We start from the raw sequence: 14,164 nt of genomic DNA, 5'->3' as shown, positions 1-14,164 counted from the left end.
TTCCCCACTTCCCTTCCCTCCCAACCTCCCCAACTTCACACTTCCCCCATCCCCAAATTGTAAAGTTCATTTTCAACTTAGTGACTTGTTCATCTCATTGTTACAATGGATCAACCTGTATCCTTGCTTCAGCATTTTGTTATTTCCCTTCCTCTCCCCAAATTAGAGAAGTGCATACACAAGATGCAGGGCACTGGTATCAAATACAGTGAAAACAGGAGTTATACCATGTGGGAAGAACATACAAAGGAAACAAAAAGATTACATAGCACATTAAAAACAACAACAGTGACAAAAGTAAAACCTCTTGTGTTCCTATATTGGAGTTGATTTCATTTGGAATCATCTTATATGATCATATCTGCATATCTGGTAAGATTTTCCTAGATGTATACTAGGTATTGAAAATAAGGGAAACCAGGGTACCTATGTTTCTTTGGGTCTGGCTTACTTCACTTAATGTGGTTTGTTCCAAGTCTTTCCATTCCCTAACACCTAGGGTGGTGTCATTCTTTATGACTGAGAATTCCATTATATATATATATATATATCACATTTTCTTGATCCATTCATCTACTGAGGGACATCTGGGTTGGTTCCATATCTTAGCTATGGTAAATAATACTGCAATAAACATAGTTGTGCTGGTAGCTTTAGTATGGTCTTATTAGTGAGCATTTGGGTAAATGCCCAAAAGAGGGATTGCTGGGTCATAGGGGAGCTCTATGTGGAGTCTTTTGAGGAACCTCCATACTGCTTTCCAGAGACTGAACAAGTTTACACTCCCACTAACAATGCAGTAGAGTTCCCTTTTAGCCACATCCCCTCCAGCATCTATTGTTATTAGATTTCTTGATTACAGCCATTCTAACTGGGGTGAGGTGGAATCTCAATGTAATTTTGATTTGCATTTCTTTTATGACCAGAGGAAGTTGAGCATTTCTTCTTATGTCTATTGGCCATTCTTATTTCCTCTTCAGAAAAGTCTCTCTTTAAGTCTTTAGCCCACTTATTAATGGGGCTGTTGTTTCTTTGAGGATTTGTTGTTGGTGGATTTAATTTTTTGATTTTCTAAATATATTTTAGAGATGAGGCCCTTGTCCATTGTACGGCTAGTGAAGATCTCCCAGTCTATGGGCTATCTATCGATCTTGCTAGTTATGTCCTTTGCCATGCAGAAGCTCTGCAGTTTCATGCAATCCCATTTGTCCAACTTTGATTTGTTGTATTTCTGGGTCTCTATTAAGAAAATTTTTGCCTATGCCAAGGAGCCCCAGAGCTTATCCAATTCCTTCTAGTAATGTTTTCAGGGAGTCTGCTTTGACTTCAAGGTCTTTGATCCATTCTGGTGTAGGGTGATAGATAAGTATCTTGCTTTAATTTTCTACTGGTGGTTAACCAATTTTGCCAGCACCATTTACTGAAGAGGCTGCCTTTCTTCCATTCTATTTTTTTAGCTCCCTTATCAAAGATTAGGTGGCTATAGGTCCATGGGTTCATGGGTCTTCAGTCCTATTCCATTGGTCCTCAGGTCTCTTCTTGTACCAGTACCAATCTGTTTTGATTACTATGGCTTTGTAGTAGAGTCTGAAATTTGGTATTGATATCCCTCTAGCACTGTTCTTTCTGCTAAGAATTGTTTTTGCTATTTGGGGTCTTTTTGTTGTTCCATATGATTTTTTGAGTTGCTTCTTCTATTTCATTGAAGAATGAGCTTGGGATATTGATAGGTATCATATTGAATTTGTAGATAGCCTTTGGAAGTATTGCAATTTTCCCGATGTTGATCCTTCCAATCCAGGAGCATGGGAGGTTTTACCACTTCCTTAGTTCTGTGTTAATTTCCTTTTTTGAGTTTCTAACGTTTTCATTATATAGGTCCTTCAATTCTTTAATTAAGTTAACTCTTAGGTATTTTATTTTTTTGTGGGGCTATTACAAAAGGAGTTGCTTTCCTGATTTCAGCTGTACTCTTCTCATTATTGGCATACAGGAAAGCCATTGATTTTTGAGGGTTAATTTTATACTCTGCTACTTTGCCAAAGTTTCAGATCAGCTCAAGTAACTTGGAAGTGGAGTCCATGGTGTTCTTTAAAAACTAATTCATGTCATCTGCAAAAAGAGAGAGTTGTACTGCATCTTTCCCTATTTGGATCCCCGTTATATTTGCATCTTGTCTTATTGCTTTAGCTAGGCATTCTAATACTGAATTGAAGAAGAGGGGAGAGAGCAAACATCCTTGTCTCGTTCCTGAATTTAGAGAAAATGGCTTTAGCATTTATCCATTAAGTATAATGCTGGCTGTAAGTTTGTAATACACTGCCTTTATTACCATAAGTAATGTTCCCTAGATTCCTAGTTTCTCCAGAACTTTCATAATAAAGGGGTGTTGGATCTTGTCAATTGCTTTTTCTGTTTCTTATCCTGGCTCTTGTGGATGTGATGAATTACATTAATTGATTTGTATATATTTAACCAACTTTGAATCCCTGAAATGAATTGTTTGATCATGGTGTATGATTTTTTTGATGAGTTGTTGAAGTTGATTGGCCAAAATTTCATTGAGAAATTTTGCATAGATGTTCATCAATGAAATGGGTCAATAGTTCTCTTTCTTTGATGAGTCCCTGCCTGGTTTTGGGATGAGGGTTATGATGGCTTCATAGAAAGAGTTCAGTAGTGAACTTTCTCTTTCAATTTCATTGAAGATTTGGAGGAGTATTGATGTGAGTTCTGCTTAGAAGGTCTTGTAGAATTCAGCTGTAAATCCATCTGATCATGGGATTTTCTTAGTTAGGAGGGCTCTTATTGCTGTTTCTATTTTTGATGCTTGATATGAGACTGTTAAGATGGTTTAAGTCATCTTGGTTTAGTTTTGGTATGTCAATATTTGCTAGAAATTCTTCCATTTCTTCCAGATTCTCAAACTCATTGCATGAAGGTTTGAGTAGTATTCCCTTATAATGTTCTGAATCTTGGTTATTTCTGTGGTGATGTTTCCTTTCTCATCTCTGAGTTTGTTTATTTGGGTGTGTTCTCTTCTTTTTCTAATAAGATTTGCTAAGGGTCTGTCAATTTTATCATTTTTTTCAGAGAAACAACTCTTGGTTTTGTTGATTCTTTCTGTGGTGTTTTTGGATTCTAATTCATTTAATTCTGATTAATTTTAATTATTTGTTTCCATCTACTGGATTGGGGTTTATCTTGCTGCTCTTTTAAAGGAATTTGTGATGTCTCATTAAATTGTTGGTTTCAGATCTCTAGAATTTATTGATGTAGGAACTCAGAGCTATAAAGTTGCCTCTGAGTACTACCTTTGTTGTGTCCCAGAGGAGCTGGTAATTTGTGTGTTCATTTTTGTTAAATATCATGAACATTTTTCAACATAACGACTTGTATATCTCATTGTTGCAATGGGTTCATCTGTATCCCTATTTAAATGATTTGTTTTTTCCCTTTCCCTCCACAAATTATACCAACATCAAATACAGTGAAAACGAACTTTACAACTTTGGTAGTGGGGGAGGATCAGGTGGGAGGAAATGGGAAGGGATGGGAAGGGGAAACAAAGGAGGAGGCAACAATGCTTGATAAGAAATGTACTCATTATCTTTCCCATGTAATTATAACCCCTCTGTATGGTATTTTCACAATAAAAATAAATAAATAAATATCATGAACATTTGAATTTCCTTTCTAATCTCTGCCATGACCCACTTGTGGTTCAACAGTGTTATTCAGCCTGTATGTGTTACAGGATTTCCTTTGGTGGCTTTTGGTGTTGAATTCTAATTTTATTCCCTTGTTCTCTGAGAGAATGCAGGGCATAAGTTCATTGTTTCTGAATTTGGACAAATTTGCTCTGTGACCTTGAGTGTGATCTATTTTGGAGAATGTTCCATGTGCTGCTGAGAAGAACGTGTTTCCTCATGCTGTTGGGTGAAATATTCGGTAGATGTCTTTTAAGTCTAGTTGATCCATGCAGTTACTTAGATGTGGAGTTTCTCTGTTGAGTTTTTGACAGGTTGATCTATCCAGTAGAGATAGTGGTCTGTTAAAGTCCCCAACAATTATTGGTTTTAGATCTATGTGAGATTTGAGGGAAAGTAGTGTTTCTGGAATAACTATGGGTGCTATGTTATTTGGTGAATAGATATTTAGAATTATAATATCCTCCTGGAGGAGAGATCCCTTAATTAATATGTAATGACCTTCTTTATCTCTCCTTGCGAATTTTAATTTGAAGTTTATTTTATTTGATATTAGGATTGCAGCTTCTGCCTGTTTATAGGGGCCATTTGCTTGGTAAATTTTATTCCAGCCTTTCACTTTCAGAATATGTTTGTTTCTGTAGGCAAGATTTCTCTCTTCACTTGAACTTTTAGGCACAGGCAGGAATTTCCTGAACAGAGTCCGAGGGTCACAACAAATTGGAGAGAGACTGGACAAATGGGACTACCTTAAAGACAAAGAAATAGCAACCAAACTAGAAAGAAAGCCAACTAATTGGGAAAAAATATTTACCGAAAAATATCAGACAAGGGTCTAATATACATTATGTACAGGGAATTCAAGAAACTCAAGAAACTAACCCTTCACAAATCTCATAAACTAATCATGAAATGGGCAAGGGAACTAAAGAGAGAGTTCTCAGAAGATATTAAAAATAGCCAAGAAACACATGAGGAAATGTTCATCATCCTTGGAAGTAAAGGAAATTCAAATAGACAAAACACTGAGATACCACCTTATCCCAATCAGAATGGCCCACATCCTAAAGTCAGCCAATGACAAATGCTGGAGGGGATGTAGAGAAAGAGGAACCCTACAGCATTGCTGTATACTAATACAACCACTTTGGAAAACAGCATGGAGGTACTTTAGAAAGCTAAATATAGACCTCCCCTATGACCCAGCCATACCACTCCTAGGCATCTATCTTGAACAACAGGAATCAGTATACAAAGACACATCCACCTCCATATTTATTGCAGCACTATTCACAATAACCAAGATTTGGAAACAACCCAGATGCCCTACTAATGATGAGTAGATCCAAAAATTGTGGTTCCTATATACAATGGAATATTATGCAGCCATTAAAAAGGACAAAAAATTGCATTTGCAGAGAAATGGATGGAACTAGAGCAGATTATTTTGAGAAAAGTACCCTAGAACAAAGAGACAAACAGCACATGGTCTCCCTGATATGTGGATGCTAAAGCCAGAATACAAGAAGATATGACAAAGTAACAGGACTCAAGAAACAATGGACACCACCCATTTTGTCATATCATTGCTAAATGACTCCATGTTCTTGACCATATATATGGTAGATACATACATGCAATGGAGGGAAGCCAAGAGGAGGAACAGAATAAATGGGAACAGCCTACACTAAAAGGAAAGAAATGTAAACATCATCTGATGTGGAAAAAATAACTTGTATTGTCAAAGCTCATAGAATTCACAAACTATATAGACCATGATAATGACAATTTGCTTTGTGAAGGTTAAAATGTGTTTGACTTGAGCTATCACTATTCCACAATACTATGAAATATGTGAAATTTATGTAATCTTAATTAAAGAAAAAAAGTGAGAGAAGGGATGGGTTAGGAGAGATGGGTAACAATGTTGTCAGTCACTTTGTACTCATATACTGTTTTGTAGAATGGGAACTTCTTTGTACAACCACTTAAAGTTAATAATAAAAAATAAATTTAAAAAAGATGTGTCTCTTGAAGGCAGCAGATAGAAGGATCTTGCTTTTTGACCCAACTAGACAATTTATGCCACTTAATTGGAGAGTTACGTCCATTAATATTGAGAGTTAGGACTGAGAAGTGTTTGATAGTTCCTGCCATGCTATCCAATTTCTTGGGGGCTGTACCAACTGGGGTACAGCCCCAGTTGGGGTTCTTCCTATGATTCTCAGATTCTCTGTTTTGAGGCCATCTCTTGGCCTTTATTGTGCTCTTGTTGGCTTTCTATGTGAAGGACATGTTTTAAATACCTTTTGTAATGCTGGTTTGGTGGAGATATATCTTTTCTGTGTAAGGTTTTTATTTGTCTCTCTGTTATGAAGGAGAGTTTATCTGGGTACAGTATTCTTGATAGATAGTCGTTTGTCTTTAGTGCATGGCATACGTCAGGCTCTTCTTCCTTTCATGATCTCTGCTGAGAAATCTAAAGTTATTCTGATTGGTTTCTCCTTATAAGTGATTGATCTTTTTCTATTTAAGGATCCTTTCCTTGGTCTCAATTGATCCTGGGTGGATTACATTGTAACAGAGAGATGTCCAGTTCTGGTCTGGTCTATTTGGGGTTCTAAAGGCTTTTTGTATCTGAATGGGCCTATCTTTTTGCATGCTTAGGAAGTTCTCTGATAGAATTCTGTTAAATAAATTTTCTAGATCTTTAACTTCTGTCTCTACACCCTCCTCTATACTCATTAGTGTTAAATTAGGCCTTTTGATCGTGTCTTCTATATTTTGAATAGATCTGTCATTTATCTTTGATTTGTCTTGAATACTTGTCTGTTCTTTTTCTATAATGTCTAGGCTGTCTTCAATGCCAGAGATTCAATCTCCTGAATGGTCTAACCTATTGTCAAGATTTTCCTTTCCTCTAATTGGTCAGATCTGATGGCTTTAGATTCCTTGTTGGGGCTTTGTTTTGATCTTATATGGACTTCTTTGCTTCCTCAATTTTTTTTCAGTGTTCATTCTCAAATCCCTTAGTTGATTGGTTATAGTTTTATTGGACTCCCTTTCCTTCTGTTGGACTTCATTCAGAAATCCTTTAGTGGCCTCCATGAATTCCTCCAGCTTTCTGTTTGTGGATTCCATAAATGTCTCTGTTAATCTTTGTTTACATTCATCCCACTCACTCAATTCTTCTATTAAGCTTTGATTCTCCTCCTCAAGCTCGCAAAATTCTTGTATTAATCTTTGGCTAGCCTTATTACACTCATGCATTTCCCTATCATGCTCATACAGAGTCCTTTGCAGGCTTTCAATCTTTTCTTTCAGCATGTTTACCAGTAGTGTTTGTAGAGCATTTTGGGAGCACTACTCTTGATTATTCATTAACTGCTCTTTTGCCTGATTATCATGAGCATGAATTGAGATACCTGGACTTGCCATTTTTCTTGTGTTTCTACAGCTTGTTCTGCCCATTCGAGTATGAAAGCAAAACCAATTCCATGCTAGAACACTATTTTAAAGGACACAAAGATTGTTTGACACAGTCAAAATGAGTACTGATACAATCTAGTTCAACAAACAAATAAGGAGCAATGGACTAAGAAAATCAAAGAAGGAGTCAGCAGAACAGAAATTAATAGCTTTAAGGAGCATTGTGAGAAGAAAATAAGATGCAAGGAATGTGGGGAGGGAATGGGAGGAGGGAGCATAACTAAGATCTAAATTCAGAGAGAGGAAAAGGAGAGAAAGAAAGAAGAGAGATAAAGGAAAAAAGAAAAATAAATAAATAAAAATGTGACACTGAAAAAATTATGTAAGTATAAATAAATAATACTACGATTAAAGGAGTTAAGGCTGAGAGTTTGTGAATTAAGTAATCAATATTTGAATTAAGTATGAACACAATGAAGAATAAGGTCTAATAATCTAAGACAAGTGTGCATCTGGTAATGAACAGTACAACAATTAAGTAAGGCAAAAAAAAAAAAAAAACACCAAAAAGACCAAAAGACAAAAGACTAAAAAGATAATTGAAAAACTAAAATAAGCCAGGCTCCGCGGTAGCTCACACCTGTAATCCTAGCTACTCAGGAGGCTGAAATAGGAGGATCATGGTTCAGGGCCAGCCCAGGCATGAAGGTCTGTGAGATTCTTTTTTTATGGGTCCGGTTATGGGGCCTGAACTCTGGGCCTGAGCGTTGTCCCTCAGCTCTTCAGCTCAAGGCTAGCGCTCTACCACTTGAGCCACAGCGCCACTTCCGGCTTTTTTCTTTTTGCTTATATGGTGCTGAGGAAGTGAACCCAGGGCCTCAGGCATGCAAGGCAAGTGCTCTACCACTGAGCCACCTTCCCAGCCCCGTCTGTGAGATTCTTATCTCTAATAAACCACTAGAAAACTGGAAGTGGCATTGTGGTTCAAGTGGTAGAGTGCTCGCCTTGAGTTGAAGAGCGCAGGGACAGCACCCAGTCCCAGAGTTCAAGCCCCACGACTGACAAAAATAAATAAATAAATAAAATAAAATAAAATAAAAACCAAAATAAAATGAAAAAATAGAAAAACAATTTCAAAAAATTTTAAAAAATATTAGGTAGAAAAAAGAATTCTTTCCTTTTTTGGTGATCTTGTGTCTCCCCTATGTCTATAACCAGTCTCTTGGTGGAATCTCTGGTTTGCTTGTGGTGTCTGGTTTTCATGTAGCTTGATTGGTTTCTTAAATCTTTTGAGCAGGCAGAACAAAGCTTTGCTTCACCAGGGACTTTATGATCTTCCTCCCAAGCTAGTTCAGTGGGAGGTGATCTGCTTTGAGTGTCACAAAAGAGGGAGATGACAGTTTCCTATAGCTTGGAGTTGCTGTGAGGGAGCTAGGTTGTGAGTTGTAGGGTTGAGGCCTGTCATCAATCAATAGCTTTTCCCTTAGGGGCTAGTTCCTGAGAGACACAAGCAGCCCAACCTGGAGCCATTGTCAGGGTTTATGTGTATTGAGGTTCCGATATTTTTTTTTTGCCCTCCTTCAGCTGGAATTGCTGCCTGTGCTAAAGAGGGGTGGGGCAACCTCTGGCTCTGTTTACCTAGTGAAGAAAATCACCATGCCCTGGTAGAGCTCCCATTGTCCACAACAAATCTCTTCTAAACTCCTGCCTGCCAATGTGTCTCTGCTAACCACAAGTAATGGTGACTGACTCCTGTGATACAGCATGCCCTAAAAAAACAAGCTTTGCTTGACCTAATCTGAATGATCTTTATTTATTTCACATAACCCACGCCTTACTTTGACCAGGATGTGATGCCATCTGTAATAGATTGGCTGGAACTGTAAATTATCTGCATCATACAGTGCCTTCATCTCTGTCCCCTCCACCTCTCCAAGGGACCACCTATGTTCAGCAGGATCCCCTCTGCTCTGAACCTGTTAGTGGCAAATTATAGACATGGAAGATATTCAGAAAGCAGCGGTTCCTTTCCTAGATCTAATTTCACAGTCCTTAGTCTGGATTGAAAAGAAAAGAATTATTATGTTTTAAGGTCATAAAGAACAAGCATAATTCAAAGCAGTAAAATATAAAAATCTAGTCATGTTTTAAAGCTTTGTTTAATGGGGCTTTGTAATGTGTGCAGCAATGTCTCAGCTTTCAAAATTAATTCTTAAGAAGGAGTTATTTCTGATAGCTATACTCAAAATAATTTAGATTACTTTATCCCTCAAATGCACATAGATTCCCATATGGCATTAAGTGAATAATTAGTTCATTTTCTAGAGTTGAATTATAATTGTTCTATAGATATCTAATCCTGTTTTACCTATTATAAAGAGCCCAATAGCTCAAAGTATTCCATGGCCTTACCCTGAATTGCAGCACTTTTAAATAAGCTTTCTACCTAAAGTAAATGAACATATTTTCTATAGCCTCACTCTTTTCATGACTCTATATCTTTTCTGAATTGTTACCAAACTGGTGTCATTTTTTTATTGTCCATAGAAACTTATACGGGAAGATCTAAGAAGTGTCCCATATCTCCCATACTTTGGATCACAGAAGTTCAGGAAGCACAGGACTTATCACCATCATTATTAGGACCAAAGCTATCCCTAAGAAACAATAGAACTTCCTCATAACATAGTACCCAAGCAATGATGACATATTTGTCCAAACATGTGATGAAAACTCTTCCAGAACCTTTCCTAAAACAAGGGCTGAAATACAGGCCCAGACTGTAACTGGGACTCCTTATACATCCCCTCATCTCTATTCCTGGCTTTCCATCTAAAAAAGCATATAGCTCAGATCCCTGAAGTAGTTGAACATTGTCTTCCTATGGCTGTTTTATGCACTGTATTTTAGGTCATTCTCTGTCCTTCACTATATCCCTTTACCTGGCATATAGATGGATATAACGGTGCATATAACACATTCCTAGAGGTTGGGCCTGTGGTCTGAAAACTTTAGTTTCAGCTTACCCTAAGCATTGTCTTCATCCTACTTTTATTGTCTTCAAATCAGGATCATAACAAAATGTAGTTAATGGATTGTAAGGATTAGACAAAATGATGAACCTACAGCACTTAGTCCAAGTTCTCCACATAATACTTAACCACTGTAATTATTGATACATAATCACTTCTGTCTGTCACACCCACACTTCTACAAGTACGTGAATTAAATCAAGCAGAAACCATTTACTTCTCCTGTTCTTTTTCCTTCTTTTTCCCTTTGCTCCTCTTCTTCCAGATTCTCCTACTTCTTTCCCTCCAACAAGACTTAAATTCAACAATTGCCAAAATCCTAGAGCCCTTATCTTCCTCAGTCCAAGTATGAAAAATAAAAGCATTCCAAATCAGTGCCTTAAGTTTACTTAAAAAAGAAGCCCAGATCTGGAGGAGAATGAGAAATTATGAGTCGCAGCTCTATAAATAATGAAAGGTAAATATTGGCTTTCTAGATGCACAGCATTACATTTCCTCTGAAAATTGTATTAAAATGGTTTTCCATTAAGTCTATAAAACAGATGATTTTTGTTTTGAGAGTATTATTATTATGCAGATTAGAGATTAAATACTCAAATATCTTATTTGCTAATTCAACATTCATGGGAAAATTAGACATGCTAAAAAGTTCTTATTTTTTAGAGCAAAGAATCTTTAAAAATGTTGATTAGAAAGAAAGTCTGCCATTGTCAAAAAGATACTTAAATACATGCAGCTGTCTCTCAGAAATTGTCAATCTAGAGGAAGCTTGGAATTCAGCCTGCAGAACTGCTGTTTCATGACAAAGCACCATGATTTCTTTCTTATTTCCTGTATAGATATTTCCAGTGAAAGCAATGATTAATTAGTAAAACAGATTAATTGAAAGTTCAGCTGTCTAAAGAGGTATTTCAATGTCTCTGAGCTATACAAGCATTGTGTTTCCTTCTCCATCTTAATGGGTCTCAACTTCCCGTAGCCTTTTGTTGCTAAGAAACTAGTCTCTACTGAACTGAATGCTACTGTTCTGTATGAACCCTTTGGCATCTGAGATGAACCTGGAATAGCTCATATTCTTCAGGATTAACTATCAATAATGTACTTTAGGATGAACTACAGATAATGTGAGAAACTCTGAACTTGACATTTTCTATGGAATCAGTGCGTAAGTCCCCAGGAGAGACCTCATTCCTTTACAACTTCTTTGGGAAATAAACCAATTAACCTATGCAATGTGAAGTTAAGTCCCAGAAGTAGATAGATAAAAAGGAATCCAGCTGTTGTCCATTTTTGCTCCTTTTCATACTGCAGTAAGGTACAGTATACCGTAGGAGCCCTAGCAGTTATTCAGAGGTAGAACTTCAAAGTTACAGTGCTTTCCAGGGCTCTTTCAGTAGAGTACTTTCTGTATTTATGGTTCAAACTGGGAATTTGGATATGTACTGGAGGCTTTTAAGTTTCCTTCATGATATTAAAGTAATGAAAACTACAAAAATACATTTGTGTGAGCTGAATCACAATGTTTTAAGATGATATTTTAATCAGTGGTATCAGAGGCATGCAGTTAAGGACTTGTTTTCTCCATAGACTAGCTTGAGAATATACTTTCTTTTACCACATTTTGGTTCTGGTATATGTTTGAATGTATATTCATAGGCAAAACTCATGTGGGCACAATGTAAATTATCCAACAGAACTATAGCCCTTAAATCCAATCAGATAGAAACTAGACTGTCAGCCAGTGGTGTGAAGTATTAAAGTATTAGATCTTCCCTTTTTGTAGTATTTCTGCTTTAACTTTTTGTTTTGTACTCTGTGTGTGTGTGTGTGTGTGTGTGTGTGTGTGTGTGTGTGTGTGTTCACTGAGATTTTAAGATATTTTTCCCCCCCAGCCTATATCCCCCCCTCTCCTATATCCTTAAGCAGAATGTATTGCATAGAGAGAAACAATATCTACCAAGTTACTACATTTACTCCAGGAGTTTTTATAGGTAATTTTGTATCTAAATTATGCCCCAGATGATGCATTTCTGGTTAAACAAAATCAATCAGATTAGTTAAAAGGAAAAAACAAACAAACAGACAGACATTTCATAGACACAGCTGGAAAATTGATCATGAGGCAAGTTGTTTTAATGTGATTGCTTTGCAGGTGTCTTATCACTCCTGAGAATCTTCTCAACTCAGGTAGCTAGAAAGGGAATACAAGTATGGAATCTATGTCATCTTCTGCTGTGACCCTGAAGAGTACTGGCAGCTGAAGGATGGCTGGGTGGCTAGCAGAGTTGAAAAACTTTTATTTTCTGCTCAGCTCCAGTTGGATAGTATAGCATCATTCAAGAGCCACACAAGATGATCAATACAGGCAGTCATCTGTGGGTTAACTGTCAGGAGGCATGTGAGAATGGTAAATGCCTGTCTTATCATTTATCAAAGAATCTGCAGGCCTTATAGACCGTCAGTCTAGTATTCCCACCCATGAAGGAAACACTGGCTGTGCAGATTCTTTTGTCTGGCTTCAGTTGCAACATCACTGCAGGCTCATTTCTAGCATTTAGAATAACTTATTTCCCCAATCTGCCAGCCAGCTCCCAGATGTTCAGTTCAAAAGGAAAAACTAAGATTCCTATACCTTATGGAACAAAAGCCCTGATGATTTTCCCTCTTGGATCTTTCGGGGAAACTGAGCCAAATCCTTTTGATGACCCGAACACAAATCATGGTTGCATCTGCCTTCCTTTGGCAGTGGAGGCACCTGTTCTTCCTGACTCTTTGAACTTCTGGCTTCATTACTTCAAAGGAAAGCTATTCTTCTAAAGGTTTGTTAAGAATATCTAAGGCAATTTTCTGGGACATCTTGAGTAAAAAAAGCAGAACTGGAATAGTGCATGATTTCATATTAACTAAGGATAAAATCACTTTTCCATTTCAAAAGGTATATTTTCCTCTGATGATAAAAATATTAAGAGCTGGGCTTCTGGAAGCAAGCCATCCAGGTTCAAATGTGATTCTCCTGGGAGATGATGGCCATTGATTTATATCTAGAACCCTCATTCTCTTGCTTATGTAAGGATCACCTAGAACAGTATTCACCTTCTAAGACTGTTATGAACATTCCATGAGATATACTTGCTCTTTGCAAAAAAAAAAAAAAAAACTTGGTATAATCAAGTGCACAGCAAATAGTTTTTGTCATTATGATCTTTTCACTGTAGAGCAGCAACCAATGAACATTTTTCTTCCACCAAACACCTTTGGATACTGGGAAGGCAGATGAATAAGACAGGAATGTTGTCATCAAGGAACTCCTGAGTTGAAGATGTGGTAAAGCACCTTCCAAGCAACTGCAAGGCGATGAGTTCTAACCCCAGGACCACCAAAAAAAGAAGAGAACTAAAAAAGAATCTCTCACTCTAGTGAAAACAGAACATAAATACTCTTACAGTACATAAAGGAACTAGACCAACTGAAGGGATAGGTTGGGTTGAGAAAGACAGAGAGAATAATGAAAAGAGCGACATTGATCAAGCTGCATCACTCACAAAGTGACATGTTGAATTAAAACCCCTTTGTGCAACTACTTAAGAGTTATAAAAAAAATTGCCAATCAAAGTTTGTTACAGTAAAAGAACACACTATCATGATAGCCTTGAGGAAGATCAGAGAGAGAGCTTCAGAAAAGTTTTCTACAGAAGAAAACTTGTGATTTACATATTGAGGGATGAGTGCAAGACTGAAGTAAGTATTTTTAGACAGTGGAGCATATGAGACTCTTTCATGCTGTTTGATCCACTTGGTTCAGCTTGATGCTAAACCGGAGCTGGAGGCCCAGGGGCTGTGGAAAGACTATAGGGTTGGTTGGACGCATGGGACTTTTTTAATAGCAAAAGAGGTAGGCCTTGATGGGTTTCCTGCCAACAGTGGCCACTTCTGGTATTTTGGGAGCTGTCAAATGTATCAAAACTGATGGCTAAGTAAGAGCATCTAGATTTG

This window comes from Dipodomys spectabilis, unplaced genomic scaffold (assembly GCF_019054845.1).
Source record: "Dipodomys spectabilis isolate Male_0828 unplaced genomic scaffold, ASM1905484v1 ptg000147l, whole genome shotgun sequence".
NCBI classification, from domain to species: domain Eukaryota; kingdom Metazoa; phylum Chordata; class Mammalia; order Rodentia; family Heteromyidae; genus Dipodomys; species Dipodomys spectabilis.
The sequence above is the reverse complement of the archived record's forward strand: the minus strand, read 5'-3'. Positions refer to the sequence as shown.